The sequence below is a fragment of the Pongo pygmaeus genome, chromosome 5 (assembly GCF_028885625.2).
Source record: "Pongo pygmaeus isolate AG05252 chromosome 5, NHGRI_mPonPyg2-v2.0_pri, whole genome shotgun sequence".
Classification (NCBI taxonomy): Eukaryota; Metazoa; Chordata; class Mammalia; order Primates; family Hominidae; genus Pongo; species Pongo pygmaeus.
In genome coordinates this window covers 149,808,573-149,824,134 of record NC_072378.2, presented here as the reverse complement: position 1 = coordinate 149,824,134, position 15,562 = coordinate 149,808,573, and the positions used below count along the sequence as shown (strand labels likewise).

Here is a 15,562-nt window from a genome sequence, read left to right as displayed (position 1 = left end):
ATAAAATATTGGAAAAGAATAACAAGACACTGGAAGTGCAAAAATCAGAGGTGAAATATTCTAAGGTCTTGAAGGTATTTAAGAAGAATACACTTAAATGTTGCTAAGCCAAATATACATGTTCAGTATTTAGGGATCTGTACTAAAGGAAGTTAAAACAGAATGTGCAGTTTCTAAGTTAAAAGACAGAACCTAAGGAGAAATGAGGGAAATTTAATTAAACCTAGATAGCAGGAAAGGAGGGGATAAAGGAAAGAAATACAAAACAAAAACCCGACAGGGATAATTCCAAATATACTAGAAATCACAATGAATGCAACCTAATTAAACATATCTGTTGAGATGAGATCAGTAGACTGAATTGTAAAACCTCACCTATATGCTGCTTATAAAAAACACTCAAAACATAATTAACTTATCTATTATTTTAATAAGTTGAGGGTCTATGTGTCAGATGTTGTTGTAGGCATTTTGGAAGTCCATGAACAAAATAGGAAAAAATCCTTGCCCTTGCAGAACTCACATTACCATGGTAGCAGAGATTGGGGCCAGCGAGCAGGGCAAGAGAAAGACTCTAAACAAAGGGTAAACAGGTAGGCAAACTATGGCCATGGGCCAAATCTAGCCCACTGCCTGTTTCGTCATTAAAGTTTTACTGGATACAGCCTTGCTCATTTGTTTACTTGTTGTCTATGGCTGTTTCCATTTTACAACAGCAGAATCAAATAGTTGTGACAGAGATTATGTGGCCTACAAAATCCTAAATGATTTACTATCTGGCCCTCTACCAGATCATGTAGAGCCTTGCTGACCATATTAAGAACTCTGAATAAAATGCACATCTATCATAGCACAGACGGGTTCAAAATAAAAGGACTCAAGTAAAATAAATATCTTGCACTTCAGGCACTACTCTAAGAAGCATAAAGTAATAGCAGTCAATTGCTGGAAGTATCTGAAGACTGTGGTGCACTGAAGGCAACAACAAAACCCAAACCCAGCTCCACTCCTGACTAAACTGATGCAATGCCTCATAATAACCTGAAAGAAAAAGAGATGTCCTCATTTCTGGGTGCAAATACCATTTACTTTAGTCTCCTCTGTTCCTTTACACACAGTGTGTGGCATTCAATAAAAAATTATGAGACAAGCAGGAGAAAAATGGAATTCATCATCAAGAGATAAAGTGATGAATAGAACTATACTCAAAGATGATGCAGCTGGAATTACCTGACAGAAAACTTAAAGATTTAACTATGATTAATATGTTAAAGGATCTAGTTTAAAAGGTGGACAGCATGCAAAAAAAAAGATTCACAATTTGAGGAGAGAGGTGGAAACCATGAAAGGGTCAAATGCTAGAAATAAAAAATATGGCTAGAAATAAAAAATTCTTATCAGAGATAAAGAATTCCTTGGACAGACTTAGTACACTGGACACAGAAGAATCAGTGAACTTGACGACAGAAATTACCCAAACTGAACACACCAAGAAACAAGTGAAAAAAAGAACAAAAAAACCTTAAGAGTTGCAGAATAGTATCAAACAGTCTATGTGTAATTGGCAAAAGAGGAGAAAAAAAGGCAGGAGAAATATCTGAGGTGATAAAGACCAAAAATTTTCCAACATTAATGAAATACAACAAATCACAGATCTAAGAAGCCCATAGATCACCAAATAATGCTAAAACACCTAGACACATCACAGTCAAAGTGCTGAAAACCAAAGAAAGAAAATTTTGAGGGCAGCTAGAAAAATTTCATATAATTATTTCAGAAAAAAATCTGACTTTAGGGCAAAACATATGAGATAAAGATGTTCTTTACTTAATGATAAAAGGAAAAAATGCTAGTATACAACTCTGCATGGAAAATCATAAAAATAATCTAATTTATTTTCCAACGAATACATCATAAAGTATACATTCCAGGATAAGGTTGAGCATTCTCAGTCACAGCTCCACCAGCAATCCCCAATCCCATATTCCTAATGTTTCTATCAAAACAAGAAAGTAAATCATAGAGTTTAAGAGATACACAGAAGGCCAATATTAGTAGGAGACAGACTTTAACAGCAGGCAGAAATCTGAATCAATGATGATTTAGGAGACTTGAAAGAGCCACAGTTGCTACACATGGTTGTGAGGTGTTTTGAGGTTAAAGAGTAAATTCTTCAGTATATTTCTGTATAAGTATTGCATCCTTAGAAATTCACAAAGGGGTTTTTGCAATGGCTGAGGATGTGGCTTACCTTTGGGAGTAAAGGCAAAGTATCTCTTATGATCAGTCTGAAACTCTAAAGTAAAATATTGCAAATCCATTTACAATTACTTACAACTTATTTATGAGGCATTTCTTTCCACTTTAGACAAAATTTTAGTTATAATGACTATATTACTTAGAAATGACATACCTAGTTGGTTGTCTAGGTATGGCTGTTATAAACAAGCTAAAAATGCTATGAATGTACTAGGAAAGTGGTTCTCTATTTCTTAGCAATTTTTTCTTCTAAGTGGCTGAATTTTTATGTTTAGTTCACTTTTCATTTGTGGTTTGAGATTTTTAGACAGGAATCTGAGAAAGATGAATTACAGGGAAAAAAAGGGGTCAAAGTGAATTTCTAAAAATCATTGTAAAAATTCAGCTAAAGTCGAAACTCTAGCTGTGAGTTTTGTCTGCAAGTTTAACCTTGAGTATACAAAATAATACCCAATATTTGTCCATTATGAAACAATGTGATTAGACTCATTATGAAACAATGTTAGTAGATAATTAAACAGCAGAGACACTTTTGCTCTAATTAGCCTCCACTAAATGAAAAAATCTTCTATCTCCTGAAACCCCATAAAAATGAGGTATGAATGAAAAAGGTACAATCCACCAACAATTAAGAAAAAGAAGGCAATTAATTCACAACAGAAGTCAATAAGTTTCTGGAAGGCTAGAAGCAGATGAAATGACAGCCGAATGAAGGAGTGGAGAAAGCTGAAGTCTCATGGACAAGGAGGGTGCTGTAGACAAAATGGCACCTCATCTGCCCTGCAGAAACCTTGACTTCGGAAAATGTAGGTAACAACAGAAGGCAGGAGTTAGGAAAGGGCCAGAACACAGAGGCTTAATTAGCTATCTGTATACGGAATAGTCAACCTCTCCCCATCCTAAAGGGAAGGTAGCTGTAGGTTTAAGGATTACCTCATAGTTAAAGAAAATCTGATATGAAGGCAGGTGGATCATTTGAGGTCAGGAGTTCAAGACCAGCCTGGCCAACATGGTGAAACCCCATCTCTACTAAAAATACAAAAATCAGCCAGGTGGTAGTGGCGTGTGCCTGTAATCTCAGCTACTCAGAAGGCTGAGGCAGGAGAATTGTTTGAACCTGGGAGGCGGATGGAGCAGTGAGCTGACATTGCGCCACTGCACTCTAGTCTGGGCGACAAAGTGAGACCCTGTCCACCCCCGCTCCCCCCTGCCAAAAAAAAAGAAAATCTGATATGAATGTGAAAGGTCTGCATAAACAAAGAAAAAAACTAAATCCAGATTAAGTGAAGACAACATAGCAGAGAGACAAGAACTTAAATTCTGATTAATATCATTAAGAGATTTAAGACACTATTTTACCCATAAAACAACAATCTTCCTCGAAAAGGAATCAGAGAACTAGCTCTCGGAAATTAAAAACATCACTGCCAAAATGAAAATTTCATATGTGAGTTGGAAAAAAATTTAAGGAAATCTCCTAAAATACAGAATGGAAAGACAAGGAGGGGCCGGGTATGATGGCTCAAGCCTGTAATCCCAGCACTTTCGGAGGCCTAGGAGGGACAGTCATTTCAGCCAAGGAGTTTCACCAGCCTGGGCAACAAATGGAGATGCTGTTTCTACAAAAAAATTAAAAAATTAGCCAGGCATGGTGGCGCACGCCTGTAGTCTCGGCTACTCGAGACGCTGAGGCGGGAGGATCACTTGAGCCTGGGAGGTCGAGGCTACAGTGAGCTGAGATAGCACCACTGTACTCCACAGCCTGGGCAACCGTGACACCCTGCCCGACACTGACACCCCCAAGAAAGACAAAGACGTGAAATATACTGAAGATGTAACGAGAAACAGATAGAAAGCTCGTTCAGGACATTAAATAGCTGAACAAGAGGAGGTCTAGAGACAATGGAGAAACCATAGTGGGGATCAGAAAAGAATTTCCCAGGGCTGAAGGGACACACTAGCCTCTAAAATGGAGGAGTCCACTAAATGTGGGACAGGATGATTAAAAAAAAAACCCTACACCATTGTAAAATTTCAGACTACTAAAGACAAAGAAAGATCTTAAAAATTTCCAGAAAGAAAAAAAGTAGATTACATACAAAGGTACAAGAATCATACTGACATCAGATTTCCTCAGTGATAAGGAAATCACTATATTTTTCTCTGCAGAAATGATATTCAACCAAGAATTCTATGTCCAGCTAAAAATATGAGGGGATTTCCAGATATTTAAGGACTTAAGAGAATTTACCTCCCAAGTCTCATTAGGAAAATACTTAAAGACATGTTCTAGCAAATTGAAGGCATAAACCAAGAAGGAAGATAATATAAGATCCAAGAATGGTGACTAATTTATAACAGGGAAGAGAAGACTCCAGGAAAAATGAACTGATGGTATCTTGGAGATGCTGAAAGGATATGATAAAGGCAGAGAACAACAGCAACAACAATTAAAAATTCCAAGGAAAACAGATAAATGACTGGGCTTTGCAGTGAACAGATGATGAAGGAATTACAGGTAAAGAAAAAAATATTCAGTATCTTTTAAATCCTCTTTCAAAGTTAAATTTTAATGGATAAAGGTAATTTAAGCATGCAACTCTCTCTTGTGGTTGTTGTTAAAAACAAGTGAGTACTAAGTGAATTCAAGCACCAGGGCTCTTAAACCACTGCTATAAGCATTCTAAATGATTTATACAGAAAGCTCAGTACTTACCCAACTTTTGTCAGCTCATGAACAATGGAGAAAATTTCTTCGTTACTCAATTTTATTTGAAATTTAAAAAACACACTTGAAGTTCCAGATAGTGTTAGTTTTATTAATTTTAGTTATTTTTTTACTGTAAATAATGTCAAATTTCTCCAGAAGTTTAAAAACAAAAACACGAGAGTTTGCTTACTGAAAAAAGACATATGTCATTGGAAAATATACTAGGGACTTGCAGATACAAAGATTTTAGGCTTGTTTAAACGAAAAAAGAAAAATTTTGCTATTGAAAAACCTAATAGGTACTTACTTCTGGTATCTTTTTGTTTTTTGTCTGTAATGACAATCAGGAACAAGCCTAAGTCATACTTAAGTCATTGTACCTAGGAAAGTACAATGTCAGCTTCTAGAATAAATCAAGATTTTTCTAGGCTGTAACTTTGTTGACAACAGGAATCACATCTGTTTTATACATCACTGTATTACCATAGTCACTTATTTGGTGACTGAGTCATAAAAGATTCAAAGATGGCAATTATAACTTTAAAGCAAACTTTTAATCTATTTTGTCATTTTTAAAGGCAATTTGAAATCAGATCTTGTAACAGTGCTGCAATTGGGCCCATAATTTGGGCAATAGATGTAAAACAAAAGTATGAGGAATGATGCTTAATCTCTATAATTATTTTTAAGAACTTACTAAGAGATGAATTTTAGTCATTTTAGCATAACTGGTGAGACATCTTGCTAGATAATAATTTGCTGGCCTTTATTTTACATAATTAAGATTCTGCATGTAATGTTACAGCACTAAGATATAATCTAAAACTTTTATTTTAGACAGAATGAAAACAGGCCTAGAGGCACCAAAAGAGCCTCAAAACAATATAACTGGATGAATCATTATGCGACGCGGGAGCGTTTATGGCTTAGAAAGGTTTATACCTTTTTTTTTTTTTTTTTGACACAGAGTTTCACTCTCGTTGCCCAGGCTGGAGTGCAATGGCGTGATCTTGGCTCACCGCAACCTCCGCCTCCCAGGTTCAAGCGATTCTCCTGCCTCAGCCTCCCCAGTAGCTGGGATTACAGGTATGTGCCACCACGCCCAGCTAATTTTGTATTTTTAGTACAGACGGGGTTTCTCCATGTTGGTCAGGCTGGTCTCTAACTCCCAACCTCAGGTGATCTACCCGCCTCGGGCTCCCAAAGTGCTGGGATTACAGGCATGAGCCACCATGCCTGGCCAGGTTTACACTTTAAAAGAGGATATGTTCAAGTTTTGAAGGGATGCCATGAGACCAGTTCAATATGGTTTCAAGGTAATACTAAAGAGAAAATATACCATAAGATTTCTGGGGCTGAGTGCAGTGGCTCACAGCTGTAATCCTAGCACTTTGGGAGGCTGAGGCGGGTGGATTACGAGGTCAAGAGATTGAGACCATCCTGGCCAACGTGATGAAACCCCGTCTCTACTAAAAATACAAAAATTAGCTGGCCGTGGTGGCGCATGCCTGTAGTCCCAGCTATTGGGGAGGCCGAGGAGGCAGGGGAATTGTTTGAACCTGGGAGGCAGAGGTTGCAGTGAGCCGAGATTGCACCACTGCACTCCAGCCTGGGTGACAGAGCGAGACTCGATCTCAAAAAAAAAAAAAGATTTCTGTTATTCTTTTTTCAAAATCTTGGAATACGGAAAGGCTTTCTAAATAAGACACAAAACCCAGAAGCCATAAGAGTAAATTCTGAGAAGTCTGAATATGTAAAAGTAAAAAATTAATAAGGCAGAAAAATTTTATTGACTAAGTAAAAGGTAGTAACAAAGTAGAAAGAATAGACTAGGCATTTTACAGAAATAGGCAAGTTCATAAGATGAGAAATACAAATGGCTGGAAAAAGAACACATGAAAAGATGTTCAACCTCAATCGCATTTAAATATGCAAATTAAGCTCCCAAGAAAAAGATGAAAATTTAAATAACCCAAAGCAACAATATATTTTTACCTATTAAACTGACTAGATATAGTTTTTTCAACCACCTACAAAATATGATGAGTGGGGAAGGGAAGGAGGAAAGAATATTCTTATAAATGTTACCAAAAATGTTCCCCATTTATAAGTATGGGAGTATAAACTGGTAAAATCTCTTTAGAGAGAGCCTCAAAATTGAAATTGGCAACATTTATTGGCAGTCATTAGTGTCCTTCCCCACATTCTTCTGGCTCTCTGTCTCCCAGGTATGTGGTAGAACTGTGCCTCCCTGTTCCTGCTGAATTAGGTGTGGCTGTGTGCTTTGTTTTAGCTACAGAGTAACATGTGTTGAGGCAGAGGCTTAAGGAGCCACTGCTCACTCACTATGTTTCCTTGGTCACAGAAGCACAGAGATGGAGCTTCCCTTAACCTGGGTCCCTTGGTGAGGGTGATGGACAACAGAGGCCACCAGCTAATCTATATGGGACAGGAAATGTGAGCTAGAAATAAATCTTTGTTGTTTTTAAGACATGGTTTGTTACTGCAACATAACCAAGCCTACATGATACATCTATCAAAATTAAAAACACATATATCCTTGGACACAGCAGTTTCACTCCTAGTAATCTCACAGTCTGCCAAGATACTTGGACATGGGTACAACTATGTGAACACAAGGATTTTTATTGCAGCACTGTTCATAAAAACAAGATTAGCAACCACTTAAGGTCTATCAAGAATGGACTGGTTAGATAGCATGGTACGCAATACTATGCAGCCATTTCTTAAAAAGCAGACCCTGCTGACATGGAATTCTCTCAAAGAGATAAAGACAAAAAAAAAGAGACATAATTCTAGAAGAATACAAAATGAACTGTTTGAGAAACTAGTTATCTCTAGTGAGGGGAATTTTTCATTATATACCCTTTAGTTCTGTTTTCAGTTTTTTAAAAAATCAAGTGTGTAGGAAAATATTTTAATGCAATTCCTATCAGAATTCCAGTTGACTTCTATGTAGAAATTGACAAACTGATTCTAAAATTTACTTAGAATTTCAAGAGACTCTAAATAGTGAAGCCTATCTTGAAAAAGAACCAAGCAGGAGAACTCACATGTCCCAATTTAATAATAAAATAATTATAGTAATTAAGACCATATGGTATTGGCATAAAGAACATATAGAACAATGGAAAAGAATTGAGAGTCCAGAAATGAACCCACACGTTTATGGTCAACTGTTTTTTTTTTTTTTTTGAGATGGAGTCTGGCTCTGTCGCCCAGGCTGGAGTGCAATGGCACGATCTCGGCTCACTGCAAGCTCCGCCTCCTGGGTTGACGCCATTCTCCTGCCTCAGCCTCCCAAGTAGGTGGGACTACAGGAGCCCACCACGATGCCCGGCTAATTTTTTTATGTTTTTAGTAGAGATGGGGTTTCACCGTGTTAGCCAGATTGTCTCGATCTCCTGACCTGGTGATCCACCCGCCTCAGCCTCCCAAAGTGCTGGGATTACAGGCGTGAGCCACCGCGCCCGGCCGGTCAACTGGTTTTTTACAGGGGTGCCAAAATCACTCAATGAGGAGAAAAAGTCTTTTCAACAAATGGTGCTGGGATACTTGGATAGCCACATGCAAAAGAATGAAGTTGGATCCTTACTTCATGCCATGATATAGAAATTGCATCAGAATGGATGAAAGATCAAAGACTAGAATATAAGAACTAATATTATATAACTCTTAGGAGAAAAAATAGGGGTAAATCTTCATGACCTCACCTCAGAGTTAGAAACTGTTTCTTAGGACACCAAAAGCAAGAGCAATAAAAGAAAAAATACATAGAGTTTGGACTTCAGCCAAATAAAAAACTTGTGCTTAAAAGACACCATCAAGAAAGTGAAAAGACAATACACAGAATGGGAGAAAATTGCAAATCATGGAAGGGACTTATTTCTAGAATATACAGAGAACTCATACAACTTAACAATAAAGATGAATAACCTAATTTAAAAGTAGGCAAAGGATATGAATAGGCATTTCTCCAAAGAAAATATGCAAATGGCCAGCAAGCACATGAAATGATGCTTGACATCATTAGCCAATAGGGAAATGCAAATTAAAATCACAATGAAATACTTCGCAGCCACTAGGATGGCAAGTAACACAAAGTCAGATAAAAGCGTTGTTGAAAATGGGGAGAAATGAAAACCCTCACACACAGCTGGTGAGAATACAAATCACTTTGGAAAACAGTATGGCAACAATTCCACTGCTGGAAAGGTGGAAAAAAACAAAATGTCTATTAACTGATGAATGAATAAATGAAATGCAGTGTATTTATATAATGGCGTATTTGGCCATAAAAAGGAAAGAACATGTTGCTACACCATAGATGAGTCATGAAAGATCAGATTCCATTTTTTATCAGGTGTCCAGAATATGTAAATTTATCAAGAAAGAAAGTAGATTAGTGGTTGCCTAGTGCTGAGGGTGGGGGGTAATGGGATAGGGAGGTGATAGCTTACATGATATGAGGTTTCCTGTAGAGGAGATAAAAGTGTTCTACTGGCTGGGTGATGGTTGCACATATCAGTGAATAAACTAAAAACTGACGTATATTATAAGTCAACTGCACTGTATATTAACTATATCTCAATAAAGCTGTTAAAATAATGACTAAACATTTAAAAAATTTGAAGAATAATAGATTTACGTAACAATATATTTTAAAAAAGTGTACTGTTCTCACATTTAGTGAATGTCAGACATATTGCAGAGTATGTACATATTATATAATCCCACGTGTTCACAGACCCATGTGTATAGTGTGTTCCTGCTTTAAGAACAGTGTGTATATACACATATATACACACGTATGTGTATGTGAATATAAAGGGAATGAATATAATGGGAAGGGGAATATAATGGGAAGGGGATTGAGTGAATATAATGGGAAGGGGATAAGTAACTGCTAATAGAGAATACCTCTCACAGTTAAATAAGGGAAAAGCTGGAGGAAGTGATAGGTCAAAGGTTGAAAGGAGACACATTTTTATTGCATTTCTGTTCTTTAAAATTTCTTTTACTGTGTTATTTTCATAATACTTTTTAAAGGTATTAATTTAATGTAAGAAATAACCAGCTAGTAGGTAGAGCTCTCCAAAACCAGAATATGCTGCCTTAGGAGGCAGTTTGTGTCTCATAAGAATTTAAAGTACAGAATGGATTTACACTTGATAGGCTGGATGGGTACGTGGACTGGATAACCTTTGGAGTAGAATTCTTCATGCCCTTTAAAGTCTCTTCCAATTCTGACATTTACCCCAAATTAAAAAGGTATTTAGTCTTAAGACTGGGAGGAACCTACAAGTAGTAGGGCTAATTTGAAAAAAATATTCTGTAAGTGGTCCAATGCCAACTAATCTTATTTACTGAGTTTATTATTGTTATTTTAGAGACAAAGTCTTGCTACATTGCCCTGGCTGGTCTTGAACTCCTACACTCAAGCAGTCTTCCTGCCTCAGACTCCCAAGTAGCTGGAACTACAGGCACATGCTACTGCACTAGGCTTTTATTTAATAATGTGATTTCAATGTCAACAAAGAACAACAAAAAGGCATTTCCAATCAAAAGATACATAAAGTTAAACAAAGTACAAGTTTTAGAATCTGAACTAAGTAAAATTATATTTCCTTTTGAAAAGAGTATCTTGCTCACTGAATTTGTGCCACAATAAACATTTTTAATTAAATCTTATTAAAAAGAAACGTGTGGTGATTTGGATAGATGTACTAGTGAAAAATGGTAAGGAATGAGAAACACAAAGTCCAAGAAGCTAATTTTCAACTCATAATTTTTCTTACTTGTATTTCTATTTTAGGTTCAAAGTCAAGGCTACTGCTTAGCACTATGGTAGGACTTTAAACACTGACGAAAAACCATATTAAAGCATCATTAAAAATATTTATGATTTTATACATGTAATTTTTTTTCTTTAAATAATAAAAACAGTTTACCAGCTAAGTCAATACCACAGATGGAGTTCTGTGGAAATTGTATCTGGCAGCAATGTTAGTTTTTTAAGAGTTTCTGGCTTCTGTAACAAAATAAGAAAGTAGGCCTTTTTCTCTCCACCATGAAAATTTGTTGGAATGCTTTGTCCTCCATACCTATAAAAGTTGCCAGTGTTATAACAGGTATACCACTATGAAGACACTAGAATGTCTCAGAATATGCTGAATGGTAGTTTTCAACATTTTTTGGAAGCTAGAGTTGGGTGGTATGACTTAAGGAGAAAAAAATGTAGCTATATGTGACCACTGACTACCAGTAAGAAAATTTCACTTCTGTATTTATTCTTAATGGGTAAAATAAGAATTTTCTTCATACCTATAAACTTTAAACTGAAAATTTCTCTCCAACCTTAATTTGTTCTTTCCACTTTCGTCTCTGATTCCTGTAGTACTTTAAGGAATCAAGTTTAATTTATTTCCTTTAGGAAGGATGGTGGTGCTGACAGACTTAGTGCTGAGATGAGTGGGGTCTTGATGTTTCATTAATTTACTTCTTTTGCTTCTGATCACTCTATAGTAGAGGGTGTATCAAACAATATACCTTTCATAAACAGAAATTTTCACTTTTGACAGTTTTTATCACAGTATTTTAGATTTCAAATGGTAGATTAAAAGAAAAAAGAAAAAAATGCATTTTGGTTACCAAATTTATATATGTATGTATGTTCCCTTCTCAATTTGGAAAAAATATTTTCCTATGATTCTAGTGCCTGGCTCCACTTATTTTTCTACTCTAAAACAGTATTTCCAGGAGCATTAGAAAAATCAGTTTCACTGCAGAAGACAGAGATATTTCTTTTCTTTTTCTTACCCACACCACTCAGAGTTTAGAAAAGATCCTTGCTTAAAGATCAGGATTACTCAGGCCACCCCGTTTAGTAACTGCAGAGAGTGTCTGTGAACTATGTAGGGTAAAAGCAGAAAAGATGCATTTTCCAGCAAAGGCCTCCTTTGTCTTGAATTAAGTGAATGAAACACTAGATCAAGATTGTGTCACTGAGCCAGGCACAGTGGCTCATGTCTGTAACCCCGGCACTTTGGGAGGCTGAGGCGGGCGGATCGCCTGAGGTCAGGAGTTCGAGACCAGCCTGGCCAACAAGGTGAAACCACGTCTCTACTAAAAATACAAAAACTAGCTGGGCATGGTGGCATGCGCCTGTAATCCCGCTACCCATGAGGCTGAGGCAGGAGAATTGCTTGAATCCGGGAGGTGAAGGTTGCAGTGAGCCGAGATCGTGCTACTGTACTCCAGCCTGGATAACAGTGAGATTCCATCTCAGAAAAAAAAGACTGTGTCACTGGGTGATAGGTCAATCTGGATCAATACCAGTTCCATAGTAAACAGAAACAAGGAGAAGAAAAGTTGGAGAACAGTACCAACCCCCAAACAGTGTGCACACACAGATAATGCAAAACTATGTAGTCAAATGTTATAAAATTCTGTATGTATGTAGGTATGTTTAAAGGAGATGATTATCAAGGTTGTTAGAGCTGTCTGAAGGCTGTTAAGCAATTTGAGTGGCAGATTCTGGAGAAACCTGCTTTCTTGGCAGGCTTTAATTTAAGCTCTCAAAAACCAGAGACTTCTCTCATCAGAAAGTTTTTTTATTTTTACTTTCAGGTGTCCTCCGAAAGTGCTCTCTACTTCTATCCAGGGTGTTACTTTATTGTTTAGAGTTCTTTCTTTCTTTTTCTTTTTCTTTTTTTTTTTTGAGGCAGAGTCTCACTCTGTTGCCAGGCTGAAGTGCAGTGGTGCGAACTCGGCTCACAGCAACCACTGCCTCCCAGGTTCAAGCAATTCTCCTGCCTCAGCCTCCTGAGTAGCTAGGACTACAGGTGCATGCCACCACACCCAGCTAATTTTTGTATTTTTAGTACAGACCATGTTGTTTCACCATGTTGGCCAGGATGGTCTTGATCTTTTGACCTTGTGATCCACCCGTCTCGGTCTTCCAAAGTGCTGGAATTTCAGGCATGAGCCACCATGCCCAGCCTTAAGTTATTTCTACTTGTTATTACCTATTTACTGTGTTATCTTTCCCTATGGTTGCCTTTTTTTTAAAATTAATGGTTTTTTAGCTACATCCCTCTCAAATTGAGGCACATGTGGCCCCCACAGCATTGTACCATGGGCTATAAGTGAAGCTACAAGATACACTTGAAATATCTTTCCAGAGGGTTTATTATGAAAATCTGGAAAGAAAGACATCATATTGTAGTGGTTAAGATTGTGGGCTTCGCTAACTTCCTAGTTAGAATTTTCTTTTTTCCTTTAGACAAAGTCTTGCTGTCGCCCAGACTGGAGTGCAATGGCGTGATCTCGGCTCACTGCAACCTCTGCCTCCCGGGCTCAAGTGATTCTCCTGCCTCAGCCTCTCGAGCAGCTAGGATTACAGGCGTCCGCCACCACGCCCTGCTAATTTTTGTATTTTTAGTAGAGATGGGGTTTCACCCTGTTGGCCAGGCTGGTCTCAAACTCCTGACCTTGTGATCCACCCACCTCGGCCTCCCAAAGTGCTGGGACTACAGGCGTGAGTCACCGTGCCCAGCCTCTAGTTAGAATTTTGACTCTGCCACTTGTCCTTTGACCTTTAACCTATCTGTTCTTCAATGTTTTCATCTAAAAAATAATACTAGTGCAAGTAAAAGGGCCCTAAGGTTTGCCTTCTATGTTTAAGGAAGAGAGTAAGAAGGCCAGGAGGGCTGGAACACAGTGAGCAGGTGGTAAGCAAAAGGGAAAGAGCTGGGGGGAGAAGCTGCTCATCCTGTAGGGCTTCATAGCTTTTACTCTGAGTGCAATAGACAGTGATCATGTGCAGAGAAGTGATATGATCTGATGCATGTTTTTAACAGTATCTCCCTGGATGCTGAGTTGAAAGAAGACTGCAAGGAGGCAAGGATGAGAATGGGTAGGTCACTGCAATAATCCATTTGAAAGGTGATGATTGCTGAGACCATAGTAGTGATGATGGGGGAAGTAAGAAGTCACAGGCCAGGTGTGGAGGTCACGTCTGTAATCCTAGCACTTTGGGAAACTGAGACAGGCAGATCTCTTGAGCCCAGGGGTTCAAGACCAGCCTGGGCAACACAGGGAGACCTTGTCTGCAAAAAAATACAAAAAGTTAGCTGGATGTGGTGGTGTGTACGTGTAGTCCAGCTACTAGGGAGGTTTAAGTGGGAGGACCACTTGAGCCCAGGAGGCTGAGGCTGAAGTGAGCCGTGAACATGCCACTGCACTCCAATTTGGACGAAAGAGCGAGACCCTGTCTCAAAAAAAAAAAAAAGAATAGGAGGAGGGGAATTGAAGATAGCAAGTTTAAGAAACACTTTATTTTCACATTCTAGTTAAACATGAATATCTTTTTAATATCACTAAATATGAACGCCTACTTTACTTGAAAATTTCCCTTATCAAATTATCTTCATAAAAAATTTGCTACTTAAGAATCAGCAACTATCCAACCATAGGAAACCTGATGTTTTGAAGGAAGGACAGGAAGAGAAGATGACTTTGGGAGAAGAGGAGAAATAAGTTATAAGTGGAAAAAATAATAGTATATAACATTTATAAACTGCTGAAACTAAACAAAAATGTTTGTAGTTAATCACAGATATATGGAAAACAGAAGTTTTAACACAATTTCTAGGGCAATTGAAATCACTCATGTACCCCTAAAATGCACACACACAAATACATGCACACGCATACCTAGGATTCACTTAAGTTTGGGCAGAGCCCTGGGTACTTTATTTTTGAGATAGGGGTCTTGATATGTTGCCCACGCTGGAGTGCAGTGGTGCCCTGCAACCTCAAACTTCTGGGCTCAAGCAGTCTTCCCACTTTAGCTTCTGAGAAGCTGGGACTACAGGCGGGTGCCACTGTGCCCAGCTGATTTTTTAAAGCTCCATGAATGATAATGGAATTCGAAAGGACCACAACCCAGCTTGGATTAAGAATCACTAGTGTAGCTGTTTAAAACATAAAATAAGGCAAAGCAATTAGGACCCCCTAAGAGACTCAGCAGTAAAATCACTATATCAGAAATGTAAAAAAGGATGAGGATATTAGTGATAGTAGGGGCTGCATGCTGCCTGAGGGTGATGTTATAGTATTTTCCAACCTACAGCTGATACATGAAATGATTCACTGCAGATACATATATGACTAAGATATGCCCTTAAAGACTCAGTTCATCTACAAACTGGCATAAATATTCAAGAAAATGAATAACCTCCACCTTCTTATCTAAATGAATTTATTTAACAGTCCTACTGAAAATTACATAACTTTAGAGGTTAGATAAAACATATGACAGAAATTTCTCTATCTGAATTAATATAGACATAATGTAGTATGCCAATATCAAATAGTCTATTTCAGAAAAGGATAATCAATTGAAATAGATTTGAAAGTAATGTCCTTATAATTCCATATAAAAAGAAATATATTAACCAACATTTAAGGGAGAATGAAAGGGCCAAATATCAGGAACAAGATTCAAACTTCTCTTTGAGGTAAATTATTCTAATACTTATGCAGCAATAGACTTAATATAAAATAAGA

General features: G+C 37.6%; 1 protein-coding gene across 6 annotated transcripts in view; it reads right to left on the bottom strand.

Annotated features, from left to right (window-relative positions):
- The window catches only part of TAB2 (TGF-beta activated kinase 1 (MAP3K7) binding protein 2), a 93,596-nt gene that overhangs the window by 15,962 nt on the left and 62,072 nt on the right, over positions 1–15,562 (bottom strand). The window lies entirely within an intron of this gene.